Source organism: Hibiscus syriacus, unplaced genomic scaffold (genome assembly GCF_006381635.1).
Source record: "Hibiscus syriacus cultivar Baekdansim isolate YM2019G1 unplaced genomic scaffold, ASM638163v2 tig00110303_pilon, whole genome shotgun sequence".
Classification (NCBI taxonomy): Eukaryota; Viridiplantae; Streptophyta; class Magnoliopsida; order Malvales; family Malvaceae; genus Hibiscus; species Hibiscus syriacus.
Genome location: NW_024062672.1, coordinates 1,503,051 through 1,520,516, shown reverse-complemented (window position 1 = coordinate 1,520,516; position 17,466 = coordinate 1,503,051). Strand labels below are relative to the sequence as shown.

Genomic DNA, 17,466 nt, shown 5'->3' with positions numbered 1-17,466 from the left:
ATTATTTATTTAATTATTTTCTTTTTTTTAATTCTTATCTTTTATTTTAAAACACAACTTTTAAAAACATTTTTTTATCTTTACTACTATTATTTATTATTTTATTATATTTTCCTTTCATTTATTATATTTTTTCTTTCCTTGTATTTTCTTTCGAATTTAACACTTCTTTTTTTTATTTTGTTTTATTTTTATTTTCTCACTTTTTTATTTTATTTTATTTTATTTTATTTTTATTTTCTCTTTTCATGATTTTTTTTATTTTTATTTTTTTTAAATTTAATATTTTCTTCATTTATTTTATTTTTTTTCTTTTAACATTTTTTATATAACATTTTTTTTAAAATTTAATATTTTCTTCTTTGATTTTTTTAAATTTAATTTTTATTTATTTATTTTAATTTTATAATCTAACGTTTTCAACTTTTTATAGATAATTTCAATCGATCAAAGGTAAGTAATTCGAATCGAATCTTTAAATTTTAATTTAAAGTTTAATTTTCGCAATTAAGACAACCGACAAATTAAAATGGTGCCGAAAGGGCAGTTCAAGGGTACTAATCTTTCCTTTATTGTAACCGACTCCCGAATCCGACATATTTCTGGTAAAACGCAGATCAGGTAAGATGGTGTCCGATCAACCTAAATATTTTTTAAATGATCAGTGGCGACTCTAACCAACTTATTTAAGTCGAAATTACAAGTTTAAATTGTAATTTATTTATTCGATTCTAATTATTTATCTTTGATTATTTTTTAAATAAATAGTTGTACTGACGTTTTTCTCAATGATTTCAGATTTTCAAAATTTTCATCTCAAGCTCTATACCCGAGCTCCGAACCCTTTTAAGTGGGGGCGAAAGCGACGCCTTCATGAGAATTTATTCTCCGCACATGCCTAGCAAGTAACCTTCAGGATTTATATACCTTATGTCTTCGTGTGAATTTATTCACCGTGCGGGCATAAGAGAATGTATCTTCTCGAGTTTAACTTAGTCCACATAAGCTTGTAATGAGCTTAGGACTAAGGGTCTGACAAGTCCAAGGGGTACTAGCAAGGAGAACTCGGATACCCTTTTTAGAACCTAAACAGGAAGACTATATGGAATTAGAGCCCACCCCAAAATCTCATTTCAAAACCTAGGATGCCTGAATTATTTCATGCTTTATTTTCTGTTCAAAGCATGTGAACTATAAATTTATGGGGTTATGGCTGGTTCAAAATTAACATGTGGGATAGAGATCATGTCCGGGTAGGAATAATAAGCATGTGGGGTAGATATCATGTGAGGTAGAACTTTTTATGTTCAGTATTGTTTTGATTATTATCATTATCCACTAACTTTTTTCTTCATTTTTTTGTTTTCTTTCATTTTATTTTTATCATTTACATTATTTAAAAGAGGTGTTAATCCACTAAAACATGTTCGTTAAACCTAAATAATTTGCATTAATGGCCAAAGGGGTTGTAATACAAGAGGTGAAAAACGCAGAGGTCCGACTATGGCAAGAAAAGACTTAGAAGGAAAAGGGAGACAATCTACAAGACAACTATGTGTCACATTCAATCAAGAAGACGTGGTGCCCAGAATCGAAGTGTATACCACTCTGCTGCATTGTAAAGGACTCAGAATGGACCAGGCTTACACGAAGTCGTTAAAAGTTAACTTTTCAAAAATGGGTTGGCAAAGGTTGCAGGGACAGATGAGGAAAAGGTTACTGACCTGGAGAGTCTCTCTAAAGATAGCAAGAGCGAGATGGCAAAACCATAGTTGAATTGGAAACCATTGTGGATAGGTTCAAGAAACAAGCAAGTGAGCTTCAGATAGTTCCCTTTGATGGGGGATTTCAATGCCGCTTTCTTTGGGAATAGGCCCAACAAAATGTGAAAGCTAGAAATGCAGTTATCCGAGATTTCCGGGAACAAGTACAAAAAATTGCTCGTCACTTGCACGGTTTAGCAAGGGAAGCAGGAGTGGTCCGACAAGGTATTCAACCAGTGACAGAGGAAGAAATAAGACTTGTCAACCTATTAGAAGCTGCTTGGGGTTTAGAGGATTTAGTCAGAACGTACCTTTAAGATATTTTTATCTCTTAAAAAATAAAATACTTTTGTCTCAATAAAGATTATTTATATGGACAGACACGTTTCTGGATCAATGCCTCTAAATTCTCATGCATCATGAATTATTTTCATACCTTGCATTTCATTTTTTTTTTCATTTTCCATGTTTTTACATTTACATTAACTAATAGAAAATGTCTCATGAAAAGAGGGAACAAACACCGAGTAAACCTCTATTCTTGTTCTAGAATTCAATGGGGTGTGTTCTAGGTCAGCATGATGAATCCGGGAGGAAAGAAATGACCATTTATTACTTAAGCAAGAAGTTCACTGATTGTGAGGTCAAATATCCTCCCGTCGAAAAGCCCGATGGCAGATGTTGTTATCCGAATTTGACATTGAGTACGTGAGCCAAAAAAAGCTATAAAGAGAAGTGTCATATCTGATTTCTTGGCAAGCATAACTACTAAAAATTATGAGCCACAAAACTTTGACTTCCCAGACAAAGATTAGCATGGCCCCTACGCTAGGATGACACACACGAATCGAGAAATGGTCTAAATTTTTTTGCCACTAGATTGGGGAGTATTCATTTTCCCTCTATTTGTTTTTAAATTCGACATACGTTTTGGGACAAAACTGATTAAGTGAGAGGGACAGATAAGCATGTCGTCAAATTTTTCCTTGACTTGTTTGATTGTTTGAAATCGAGTTATTCTTATATTGATGTGTTGGGATCGTTGGTTGCCTGTCTTGAACTTCACTTTATACTCTTGCTTCCTTTTGAATTGTGATCATGTTTTGATCGAATTTAATTTGCATGATTGATGATTGGTATAGCTGGTGAATTTTTTGTTGAGTATTGATATTTCATGCTTTTGTCGATAGAGATGAACTTGACTCAGTGCATATAAACTTTCTTATGAGATTTGAGCCAAACGAGTATACATTTTCTTTCTTGCTCATTGTTTGAATTGAGTGTGTTGGACTAATTAGGATATTCTAGAACTTGTAATCACAATGCATATCGAAACAATGTGTTGAACGTAATGTTTTAATGTGATAGGGGCACCTAGGATAAACCCACTTTTCCCAAAAAGCCTACCCGTTTACATACCCACTAGTGAACCACATTTTGAGCCTATTTCCCTTTCTTTATTATAGATCTCATAATTAAACTCGAAGCCTTTCTTTTTATTTTCCTCTCTTTTCACACCCTTACCGAGACTTGAGATCTTGTTCCACGAAAAAACGTTGTTTAAAAAAAATGAAAAAAAATAACAAACTGTTCATTGTTTTGAACAGAAAAAACAAATAAATTGAAAAAAACCTGTTCACTATTTCGAACAGCAAAAAAAGTAAAAAAAGAAGGAAAATTGATCGTTTCAATTGTCTTTCATCTATTTTTTTTCCTTGTTTCGTTACGCTTCATGTTAATTCGTGGATTGTTCTTAATTATTTTAATCTCTTGTTTCGGTATTTTAAACTTTTCTTTTTGGCCTTTTCCCTACCCTAACCTAAGCCCCATTACACCTTGTTTAAAGACCCATTGATTATTGCATTATGTTCATTTTTCGTAGTGAAGACTTGATTGGATTCCAAGCATATGGTAATGTTTTGGTTAGTTTCGGCTTGAGCGATTTCATTCACCCCAAACACTTTGAGCGGATATGTGTGAATCTTTGTGAGGTATTGATTCACGTTTCATTGAAATTGGCAATTAATTGGGATCTCTTGCTTACTTTAAATTTTCCTAGTTGTGTCTTTGTTTGATTGTAACTTGAATTCGACAAATGTCATGGACTTAGTTCGATTGGAAGTTTTAGGAATAAATTGAAATTGGAGATGAAAACTTATTATTTTGATATGTTAATTAAGGAATGCTTGAGGACAAACATTGAATAAGTGAGGGGGAATTTGATAAATGCTTAATTTAGTTAATATTTTGCTTTTAAATTACTCCTTAATCATTGTTTTTTGTGGCTTAATTGTTCATTTTTTGTGCAGGACATAAGATTCTGGAAATTGCACTAGAAGGAAGGCATTCTGTAACTTTTTTATTATTTGGTCACGGCTGAAAGACTACCTCACTTGGCTTTCTCATAAAGAGGAGTCACTCGAAGAATATACCACATGACTTTCCCGTGAAGGGGAGTCATCCAAAGATCATTTCACCTGGTTCAGACCCGCGAAGGGGAACCACATGAAGAATATACCACTTGGCTTTCCCGTGAATGAGAGTCAACTAAACAATTATGACCGGCTTAGACCCGTGAAAGGGAGCCATTTTTCACTTAAGGGAACTATTGACAGCATAGCTCAAGGCAATAAGGGATATCTTTCAACCAAGACCTTCGAGTTCGATTACACTCAGCTCAAAGGCATATCAAATTTACAGCATAACTCAAGGCGAGAAGGGTTATCTGTCAGCAAAAGACCTTCGGGTTCGATTACATTCAGCTCAAAGACATATCAAATTTATAGCATAGCTCAAGGCGAGAAGGGCTATCTGTCAACCAAGACCTTCGAGTTCGATTATACTCAGCTCAAAGGCATATCAAATTATCAGCATAACTCAAGGAGAGAAGGGTTACCTGTCCACAAAGACCTTTTGAGTTCGATTACATTTAGCTCAAAGGCATATCAAATTTACAACATAACTCAAGGCGAGAAGGGCTATCTGTCAGCAAAGACCTTCGAGTTCGATTACATTCAGCTTAAGGACAGATCAAATTTACAACATAGCTTAAGTCGAGAAAAGATATCTGTCAAATGTCGAGCTTGATTCAATTCAGCTCGATGACACATCAACCACATGGTAGCAACGAGGAACTACTTTTCGGTTGAAGTTTAAACTGAGGTCTTTAAGTCAAGAAGAAGACATAGGTTGGATGCAATTTAGTAATAACGAACTATCTCCCAGCCGAATTTACAATATAGCTCAAGACGAGAAGGGTTATCTGTCAACAAAAACCTTCGAGTTCGATTCCATTCAGCTCAAGGGCATATCAACCATATGGTAGTATCGATGAACTACTTTCCGGTTGAATTTTCCAACCGAGGTGTTTAAACCAAGAAGAATACCAATGTTGACTATGATTTGGCAACAAGAAGCCGTATTTCAATTCAAATTCCGATTTCATGAAGAAGGATATCATTTCAAGACTAGCCCAACTTCGCGACAGAGAAGTCATCTGCAACTACCGAACGAAAATTTGTGTCCTTTTATCTTTGTCCTATTTTTCGTTACACAAAAAAGGACAAAGAGGGGCAACTGTAGACACCCATTTTCGTCCGGGGCTTATTTAGTATATGTGTTAATATTATATTTTTTTTATTTTAGTTTAAATAGATGTTAGTATTTCAATTAGGATTTAGGATATTATTTTAAATATTATTTTATTTTTTCTTTGTTTTAGATATTTTAGTTTAAATAGTTTTAAGTGTTTTAATTAGAATAAAAGATATTATTTTAAGAATTATCTTAAGCTTATTTTTAGGAATTTGAAGGCTATAAATACCCTCTCAGGGTAAGCCTAGAACACAACACTCAATACACAAATCTGAGAATAAAATCTTCTTTTTCTCTCTAGCTTTCTCTCTGTTTTTGCATATTCCTTTATTTTCCTTTAAATTTTGTTTTCAAATATGCTAAGTCTGATATTGGTCATGCTTAGCTAATTTTCTTTTAAGCCGAGGGCTAAAACGAATGTTCAATTCCAAACGTGAGAATTGTAAGAATGATTCGCTTATTGAAGCATATTCGACTTTCCGAGAACACACTTAGCAAAATTGTTTGCTAAGAGGAAACTGAGATCGGAACCAGTTATTGTTGAAACAACATAGTCCGAGTCGGTAGCGAAGAATTGTCCTCGTAAGTCGATGTGAATTTTGAAGTAAAGATATGTTTCGATAATCTGATGAATTTGAGGCAAATCTGAAGTCTGATGTTGCTTTCACTATAAGTTCCTCTTTATCTCAATCTCTTTAGATTATTTATTTAATTATTTTCTTTTATTTAATTCTTATCTTTTATTTTAAAAAACAACTTTTAAAAACCTTTTTTATCTTTACTACTATTATTTATTATTTTATTATATTTTCCTTTCATTTATTATTATTATTTTTCTTTCCTTATATTTTCTTTCAAATTTAACACTTCTTTTTTTATTTTGTTTTATTTTTATTTTCCTACTTTTTTATTTAATTTTATTTTTATTTTCTCTTTTAACATTTTTTATATTTTTTTATTTTTATTTTTCTGAAATTTAATATTTTCTTCATTTATTTTATTTTTTCTTTTAACATTTTTTATATAACATTTTTTAAAATTTAATATTTCCTTCTTTGATTTTTTTAAATTTAATTTTTATTTAATATTTTTTATTTTATAATCTAATGTTTTCAACTTTTTAGAGATAATTTCAATCGATCAAATGTAAGTAAATTGAATCGAGTCTTTAAATTTAAATTTAAATTTTTGCAATTAAGACAACCGACAAATTAAAATGGTACCGAAAAAGCAGTTCAAGGGTGCTAATCCTTCCTTGACTGTAACCGGCTCCCGAATCCGACATATATCTGGTAAAACACAGATCATGTAAGATGGTGTCCGATCAACCTAAATATTTTTTAAATGATCGGTAGCGACTCTAACCAATTTATTTAAGTCAAAACCCAATTATGGGCCCACCCGAAAGACGGTCACGATAATTTCATTAAAATAATATTATTTTTTGAATTTGTAGTGTTTTTATCAAAAAAATAATGGAAATCGTCATGTCAAGGTGGCGCGTTCCTTTGGGTTTAAAATGAGAAGTTGTTTATAGCCGTTAAAAAACCAACGACACAATTTTTTGAATTGATTGAACTCATCATGTGGGAGTGACGAGTTTCAATGGTCATTTTGGTAAACTTTTCATTATAAATAGGAGTGGGTGAGTTTATAGAGTATATTTGAGATTGAAATCATGTATTTTTGGGAATAATATTACGAAAATTTTCTAATGGTATATTTGGGTCTGATTACTTAGGCATCAATGATTCGGATTTGAGCTCATTTTTAGATGAGGAGTGGGTAAAGGAGGCAATGAAGTTGATACTTGATCAACATAAGGAGAGAAGGAAACTTGAAGAAGATACTAAGGAGATGAAAATAGAAGAGGATGAGGAGAAGGAGGAGAAGAAGAAGTATGAAGACTTTTGATCCGACGTAGCAAACGACTTACAGAGAAAAATGAAAGAAAATAATTTTGTAGAAATTGAGAAGAAGAAGAAGAATACAAAAAGTTGTTTTTTATGTTGAAAAAATGTTTAAATATATGTATGAATTAGTGCTTAGTTAAAAGTAATTTATGAGTAGTTTACAATTATGTATTAAAAGTTAAAAATATATATGGATAATGATGTTAATAAATTATCCAAAAAAGGTACAAAAAAGTAACATAATAACAGAATTACGAAGGTTTTATAAACCTACTCGATATTTAGGAAGATGTGGACAATACTTCTTATTGTGGCCTTCAACTTTGTAGTGGCCATAAATGTCACATTTCAAGTTTCGGGGATCAGATTAAATGTATTGAAATCATGGTACCAATTTACAAGGTCTTTGAATGTGTGAGGACTTGTAGCTTGGTTTGCCCTTTTTTTAATGATTTCAAAACCCACTCTTCCTCTCTTTCTTTTCTTCATTTTTCCCTTTCAACTTCATTTTTTCTATCTCAACTATCGTTCGTTTTCTTTTATCCTTGATTCATCACCGTCCATGCCATTGTGTTATTGACAGTCGGTGTCATTATATTCATCTCACCATCTTAGTTCGTCTAGTGTATTCAGATTATCGTTCACCATCGTCGTTCGTAATCTATGAGGGTTTGAAATTTAAGGTTTCATAAAACACGCATCTCCATCAATCTTTTTAGGGAACTGACGCTTGTAGGTGACTCATCGTCATTTTAAAATAATGTTTTTATAACTTTAGGAATTTTTTTCGGTCGGTAGACGGTATCCCACGCGCCGCCGTGTTCTTGTGGGAGGGTTCTGGAAGTTCAAAACCAGTTGAACCGATTACTTCTGGACCAAATAGGCTAGACTGGTTGACCTGTTGACCGACTCGACCCGTTAACAGACTGACCCATTGACAGACATGACCCATTAACCGACTCGTTGACTGTTAACTTTGACCATTGACTTTTTTTTGAAGACCCTTATCTTTATGTTTTTCAATGTCCTAAGTTTGTTTCCTTAGTCCGTTTTTCCAAATTCTAACTCAAAAGCCTGTTATACGTCATTTATTACTTAAAGTCATAGTTATGTTAAGTGAATTGTGAGATTTTGGACTCATTTTTTGGTATTATTTTCTGAAGGTACTCTTATATCTCTAGAATTCTCTCTAGTAGACCCTGATCACTCCCATTCCACTTAGTTTGATTCTGCCCACTTATCTCGAGATACGTGTAAGTCATGTTTAGTGATTTTATAGTCTGTTTCTATTAGCTGTTGACATATGTATTCATATAAGGGTATTAATTTTAGGTCCCCACTCCGTAGGACATAGTACGATCGACTGTGGGAAGCGTAAGGATTAGTCGTTGTTAGTTAGCTACGATAGGTGTGTCCCCTTTACCTTTTCAATTCTTCGATACATTATTCTATTATGTTTAATATTAATGAATAAAACATGTTCAAAATTTGATTACAAATTTCTGTGACATTTATAATTCTGAACAATGTTGTATCACTCATGATCTACACATTGATGCAGTCTTGATTTTGCATGGGATTAATTCCTCGTACTAACTCTGCATGGGATTAATTTCCCGTTTTATTTCTGTATAGGATTATATCCTCGTTCTGTTTCTGTTTATGATCATATTTGGAGGGCTAAGTCCCTATACTGATTTTTGTTTCTGACTGGGATCCTCTTTGGAGGGAATGTCCCCATCCTGTTTACCTGTGGCGAAAGGTATAATTGCATGTTAATGATGCTTCATTTTGATGAATAAATTATAATATTACTAATTATGTATTATTTGTGCTATTATATATAAAGATATATGTTTTATTGTAGAGGATACACTAAACTTTTTAACTCACTCTTTTAGTTTTATCTTTTCAGATCCTTTCGACCTATAGGATTACGATTGGTACTTGGAGGATTGTTTAGTAGCCCATTTTCCTTTCAGTCACCTTATGGATGTTTTTTCAGACTTAATGTTATATACATATACATATATATATACACATGCACATGCACATGCACATACACATATACATATATGGGATTTTGGGATTCCATGTTTTATATGTTTTCGACGTTAAAATTCTTATATTTATTTTTGATATGAACTAATGCTTTTGAACTTGAATTTATAATGGATTTATGACGATACATGTTTTGAATATGAAAGTTACATTGTTTCTGTAAGTCTGAATATGAATGTGGTGTAGGGGTTTACAACAAAGCTTTGGTAGACTTTGCTCTCGTTGAGGATCATCCATATCAATATGAATTCGACTAGATTCAGGTCAACTCTTCAACTTCCTTCGTAATTTTGGATTTGGAAACCAATCTTCAGAAATTATTGGTTGCCAATAAGTATCATTTGAGAAATACTTAAACTCATAATCTTTTGTTGTTGCGCATAGTATGCAGGCTAAAACAATCATCAACATAAGAGTATGGGTCAACATTAACATGTATACATTCACCAACAACATGAGCGCATGAGTATATAAAAGCTTGAAATAAACCGCAATTGTACTATCTTTTATTGAGATTACTAGTATATGTGGCAGAATTACTAGCCTCATATGATCGAACAAGTGCTTGGACAACGTAATCAAAATCAAGTTTGGCAAAATTATGAATAAACATTGATGTTGCATGTGCTTGATTCTTACCTTCTCCAAATCTGAAGCTTAATTTCTACTATCGTTGATCATTGCCTCTATTTGTGCACCTTTTTCTACCCAAGCTTTACCCAATCGGAAGTAAGTCTCCCTAACAATACTTGCAACTGGAACATGTCTAGTCCCTTTAAGTAATGAATTTATATATTTGACACGATTCGTTGTCATATGGTCGTAATGTTGACACTAATCATTATATACTTGTGACCATGTTTTTGAGGTATTTCAACTATAAAGTTGTAAATATCTTTTTCGTATTTCCTCAAATTTTCCAACCTCATACGGAAGTTCGGTTATAGTAAAACATATCTTGAAAAAAAAGTTGGATTTCAGAATAATAATAATTGAACAACATAAATGAAGCAAAAATCATGAATGAAAAAAAAGAGTAAGTTAAATATGTATATAGTATCTTTTTATTATCTTTTTATTCTTAAACCTCGTCATAACATTGGAAGCCATATGACATAGCAATACGTTGGATATGCGTGGGGAGATTACCACTTACTTCCTGATCTATCAATCGTGGCTAACAACCCAGGTGAATGGTCTGATATCATATAAAACCCATCTTGAGTGGCAACATGAGAGAGCAAGTAGGAGAGAAATAAATTTCATGTTTCCTCAGACTCATTTTTAACAATACAAAGGCAATGAGGAAAATGTTTTTGTCATCATCTTGTGCAATAGCATCATCAGGACGTGTTTGTATATGTCATACATAAAAGTCTCATCCACTTTAACCATTTGTTTACAATAGAGAAAACCTTCCATGGATAACTTGAAAACCTAGAACAAGCCTCCAAAAACTCTCTTCCCTATGATAATTTCTCAATCAAACATCCTCGTAAGATGAGTATAAGATCGTAAAATGGTTATAGGGATAAACAAATTTACATTACGTGTAACATATGTGGAAGCTCATTATACGACTGATCCCAATCACCGTACAATAGTGTTATCGCTTACCTTTTTGCCATCCACAACTTATAGTAAGACGGAATATAACCAACCATATTTTGGATGGATACAACTGTCATTGAAACTGGGATCTTTAGATTTTTCTCGACCAAAAGCTTGACATATGAGCATATGACATCATAATCTAAGTGTTTGTGGTCTTGTGTCAATGAGATCAATGTACAACTGTACTGCCCATGAAACCTTGTGACCTCTCATAACATCTTCTGTTGTAAGTATAAAACATGTATTCTCCACTTACAGCCGACATTGTGGTTTATATACTTGACAAAATATGTGTTTTGATCAGACTCCACCACATAGAATTCTATATGAGCTTTGATACACAACTCCTTGGCTGATAATTGGGCATCCTAATTAGTTTCAAACTGGTACCCAACTGCCAACTTCGTTGATCCATTATTTAAGGTACCTTAGTGTGCTGCACATATATCCGACATATCAGGAATCTCAGGATTCCTCATAACATCCTAGTTTATGTCATGCATTGCAACTGGATGCTGATAGTGAGACATTTTGGGTTGAGGCATTTAGGGATGAGGGGTATTGCTAAATGAGCCCAACCCCTTAGAGCATTCTACAATGCATGACCCCGTGAAATTGTTTCCTCCCAAACATCACCTTAATTATCGAAACCTTTTCCATCTAAAGTAGCCTTAACGATATCAGAATCATTAATTATTGGTGTGCCATTTCTTATTTTCATTGGAATAAAAGTTTCATTATCATCGCTAAACTCAACAAGGCTTTCACCGAATCAACCAACAATGTTATCATCTGTTGTTGGTTCAGCTTCTTCAGTAACGAACGTAGCTGTTGATGAGGTAGGAAGATCAACATTTGTTGTTTTAGCGTATATCTTGATCATTTGATTATTTAAAGATTGATGCAATCCAACCATCACAACAACATCGTCATCATCCACAAGTTAGATTGCTCCATATGTGAGTGGAGTCTCTAAAATTATTTGTCGATAACTCAAACATGAAATAGAAGCTTTAATTTTTATTTCAATTTTATGCTTCAATTAGCGATGAGAGACATCAACAAGGAACATCATGTTTACGAGCATATGTGACGTAAACACAACACCATCACCAATTTGTATAATTTGGCCATTTGAATGGACAACTTTAAAAAATTTGGTAGGCGTTGCTTGAGAAAAGTTTCTGGTGGTTCAATGAAGTTGTAGAAAGTTGAAGTTTTGTGAAGATTCACATAACATAAGCAAATTTAAAAGAAAAATGAGCTATTATCAATGACCATTCAATTCGGTGATAGAAACTTTTCATTGATATATCACTTCATTTCAGAAACGTTTTAGTGATATATCACTTCATTTCAAAAAAATGTCAGTTTCTCATATTCAATAACAAAAATTTTTCAGTGCCCAATTACTTCACTTTAGAAACTTTTTAGTGATATATCACTTCATTTCATAAAAACATCCTTTTCTTATACACCATTTAATACACAATGATAAAAAAATTTAGTGTCCAATCACTTCACAAACTTTTCAGTGATATGTCGCTTCATTTTAGTGTTAAATCAGACAAGGACATATATAAACCTATTTTTATATATTTTTATTTAATGATATATAGTTTTTCATAACCCTATTTTTTATATCAGCTCGTCCTACAGGAAACGTTTCCCAAGGGCCTATAAATATGTGTGAGGTGAAAGCTATTTTACTTATTTGAAGCAAAAAACATCTAAAAAAATTGAGTATTTCACTTCCAAAGCTTGACTTTTTTCTAACATGGCTACTATTCTTGCAACTGTTTTTTATGATTGCAAATCTTTAAGCATCTCTATAAAAAACATTCAACTAAACGAGTTGAAGTTGAAAATAGAAAGAAAGGTTCAACTCGGAAGCAATATAAGAATATCTTCATTATATTATAAATTGTCACTATCATGCACGAGGTTTCATCTAAGCGATGATATCGACCTTGCTGGTATTCTTGAGACATACTACTATCATTCGATATCTAATAACGATTTGTTTGTAGAGTTTGATGATGCCGACCTTGCTTGTATGGTTGAGGATGCTGGTTACAACTTGAATATCTCACCAACTAAGAAAATGATGAAGAATTAGAGATAGATGATGGAGACCCGGAAGCATAATTCCAATTTGTACGTGAACAACAACAAGAAAAAACATGGAGAATTGAAGAGTTGAATATTATTTCTGACGAGTCCACTAATTACGAGGATTAAAACATCATAAAGAATAGTCATATGTCTATGATTTTATTTACTGTTTAAGGTGTGTGTAAGGTTTGTTGTATTTATCTCCTATATTTAATGTTTTGTGGTTTAGGGTTTAATGTAATGCTTTTTATAATTAAAGTCTATTACAATCTCTTTAACATTTCAGTGATATATCACTCCATTTCAGTGTCCAATCACATCATTTAATACTTTGTACTAAATAAAATCTCAGTATGACAGACGAAACTCGTTACCTCAGCATGACAAGTTCCATTTATTTTTTTCATATTTAAAAAACTCCATATTAGAAAAAATATTTAAAAAATATTATTTTAATTAAATTTGTCACCTCAACAAGATGAATTCCAATAAAAATAATTAAATATTAAACCAGACGATTCAATCAAATAAAATATATTTTCCATTGAAACTCGTCACCTCGACATAATGAGATCCAAAAATACTATATCAAATGTCGTAGATCCCAAAATAAACTCTTACATGCCTTATTGGGTTAATTATTTTCTCCCTTTGTTGTATTGGGTCAATTTTGCCTTAGTTCAACACCTTCAAACCTTAAATTCTTGATCCATATCTATAATTCACCCTTAATTTCTCATTTATCAGATCCTCATATATCATTTTCACATGGATGGATGCTCAATCAACTAACAGCAAGTCATCAATAAATAGATTCAATATTTCATTATTTTTTAGTATTTTTCTTCGCATCTTTACCCAAGAACCAAAGTATTTATATTCGATATTCATATAACAAAAATAGAAATTTTAATTATATCCGAGTTAGACACATAATCACATCCGATAACAGACATTAACTCTATAAATGTTGAAGAATTGTTAAAAGAGTGTGGATTTGCATAATATTTGTTTAAGCATACACCAAAAGACATATTTGTGAGGTTAATGATATGCAACTTTTGAACTCCATAACCTTTGACTTGAAGCCTAAGAGAAGTGATAATATATTGGAAGTTTTCATGATAGCATCAGTAATCTCAACCCTATATCTAATCTGGGTTTTACTATTTTATTGCTTTAACAAATACTCCATTTGTATTTATTTACTGGCAATGAATGAGTGTTAACTTTTATTTTCTACTGTAGAATTGATCTAAAGCAAGCTTGTAAAGTTTGCATTGTTTTATTTTGAATAAACGTGGACTGTGGGAAGGAATGATGGGTTGTAAATGAAAGTGGAGATGCCTTGAATTCGAAGAAGAGCTTTTAGTTTTAATTTATGCATGCCATTGAGTTTATTCGCATATGGGATATCCTCAACTGCTAATCATGCCTTTTGTCTAAGCAAACAAAAGATGGGGTATCCAAGGGCAATATTTAATTCAATTTAGCATAAGTGGTAAGCCAAAAAAAAAAAAAGACAGATGATTGAGATTGTTGTCGTTTCTTGTGTTTCGAGCTAGTTTTTTTTTTTGGTTATAAACATAACTTAAAATTTAAATAAATTTTCTAAGTTTCAATTAAAATCAATTATATCCTGAAAATTTGTTAAATCTTTTTGTTGCACTATCATTCACACGTAGATTATTATCACATTCATTGTTAATAAAATTGTTAGGCCAACTTATATAATTATATGTTTGAAAAAAATAGGTTAAATTATGGTTGAAACTAATAAATATTTGGCTGAATTTGGGGATGAAATTGGAAGATTTAAAAGTTTGGGGACTAGTTTAGAATGATTGTCATAGTTCGGAGATGAAATTGAAATATTCAAAAGTTTAAGGACTAATTTAAAATAAAAGTCATAATTTAGAGATGAAATTTAAATAATCAATAATTTAAGGATCAATTTAAAGTAAATATAATAGTTTAGAGACATGGTGCAATTAACTTGATTATTATCAGTAAAAAATTATATTAATGCAATTAAATAAATTTGAAGATGAAATTAGTATAATTAAAAAATTAAAAATAAAATTATTAATTTGAATTTATTACATAGATATAAATTTTCAAATATATAAAATGTTAAAAGAAATCAAGTATAAACTCATGAACTTATTTATATATATATATATATATATATAAAATTAGGATCCACTTACATTTCGTAAAAATATTTTTAGTTTTATATTTTTTAGGGTCATTGAGGAAAATCAAATGGAACTTTGCACAACGTAAGTAAATTAAGTAAATCAAGGTGTGGGGAGCAATTAATGTTGGATAAGGGAATGAATAACTAAAAATATACTATTAAAATTTGGAACCCAATGGCACCTGAATTCTGTTTTTGACCAAACAATAGTTAATGACTCACTCAAGTGTCATTGAAAAACGATTAAAAAATTTATAAAAGAAAATTTAATTAACCTAGGATAAGTAGAAGTTGGTATCTGATTAAAGATAACCATTTGATATTGAACGCTCACACCTCTAGTATTTGTGGTGGTCGAACTCAAAATCTCAAACAATAACAAGAGTTCTTTTATCACTAAGATCTCTCTATTCGTGCACATTTTTATAAATTGATTGAATTAAATTTCTGAAATTATATATATTGAATTATCTTCTAAAAATTAAAATAAATATCAATTAAATTTAGTTTGATTGATATTCTCATCGGTACATTATATATTATACAAATGCCATAAAATTCATGGCATTTAAATGTTGAATATTATCTTACTTTATGAGTAAGGGGAGGGCCAAGTAATATAGACTTTGTATAAAATATGGTCTAGTTGCTTCGTTTCTCATCAGACTATAATGTTGTCCAAATGGAGTCATACCGGAAAATGTTCATCCTGGCCATTGATTCCGGAATCTCACTCTTCTTCAACAAGCAGACATGAAATGAATATATATATCGCAGAATGTGTTTGATGAGCTTGGACCACAGCCATGGCCGTCGTCATCTTGGCAATTGTGGACATGATTATGTTTAACATGTTAAAAATTGGCACACCAAATTGCATCAATTGTCAACATTATGGGTGGCAATTTGGTGACATTAATGGGGTGGCAAAATTGGTCAAAATTTGGCCACCAAATTGTTGAAAATTTTGGATGGTAAAACTATGCAATTAGTCATTGTGATTTAGAGTATTTACAAATTAGTCCTTAAAGCTTCAACTATAAATACCCTAACTCATTTAGCTTCAAAATCATCCCAAAACATTCTAGCTTTCTTCCAATACTAGAGAGATTTTAGAGATTTTCTTGAGAGTTGTTTTCTCCTTTTTATCTAGAGAGAATTATCATTGTTTTCTCCTTGGTAGATCGAGAGAGGTTGTAATTCCTATTTTCTCATAGTGAAATTCTTCTACCGTTGCCCGTGGTTTTTACCCTATATTTTTTAGGGGTTTTCCACATAAATTTTGTGTCTCTTTTATCTTCATTTTTATTTTCTCAAATTATCAGTTGCGATTTTGCTCTATCCGATAGCCGTATTCCGCAACAATTGGTATCAGAGCTAGATTAGAGTGTGTAATATTTGCTTATTGTCTTTGTAGTTGCCACCAAAAGGTGGATCCTCCAACATAAGAAAGTAAGAAGGTATTACCCATTCTTTGAAGGTTCTAGAGAACTATTCACGATAGTGAAATAGTGGGAGCTATCCGTAAAAGAAGCTATGGCAACGAAATTTGATATTGAAAAATTCAATGGGAGAAATTTCTCATTGTGGAAATTGAAAATGAAGGCCATCCTGAGGAAAGATGGGTGTCCAGCATCTATCAGTGAAAGGCCGGTAGATTTCACAGATGACAACAAATGGATCGAAATGGACGGGAATACTATGTCAAACTTTCATCTAGCATTAGCAGATGAAGTATTGTCAAGCATCGAGGAGAAAAAGACAGCTAAGGAGATATGGGATCATCTCACCAAACTGTACGAGGCCACATCACTGCACAATAAAATTTTCCTTAAGAGAAAATTGTACACTCTCCGTATGCCAGAATCTACTTCAGTGACGGAGCACTTAAATACACTGAATACTTTATTTTCTCAGCTTAGATCCTTAAGTTGTAAAATAGGAGAACAAGAACGTGTTGAACTTCTACTTCAAAGTCTACCGGATTCGTATGATCAACTCATCATCAACTTGACAAACAGTAATGTCACTAGTCTAGTCTTTGATGATGTTGCAGCTGCTGTTTTACAAGAAGAAAATCGGCGCAAGAACAAGGAAGACAGACAAGTAAATCTGCAACAAGCAGAAGCGTTGACAACGATGACAATGATGAGAGGGAGATCAACAGAACGTGGCCAAAGCAGCAGTCACAAACATGGTAGATCGA

At 32.1% G+C, this 17,466-nt stretch overlaps 1 pseudogene; it reads left to right on the top strand.

Moving 5' to 3' along the window:
* The first annotated feature begins 2,523 nt into the window (after window positions 1–2,523).
* LOC120116898 lies at window positions 2,524–2,632 on the top strand (annotated as a pseudogene).
* The last annotated feature ends 14,834 nt before the right edge of the window (window positions 2,633–17,466 follow it).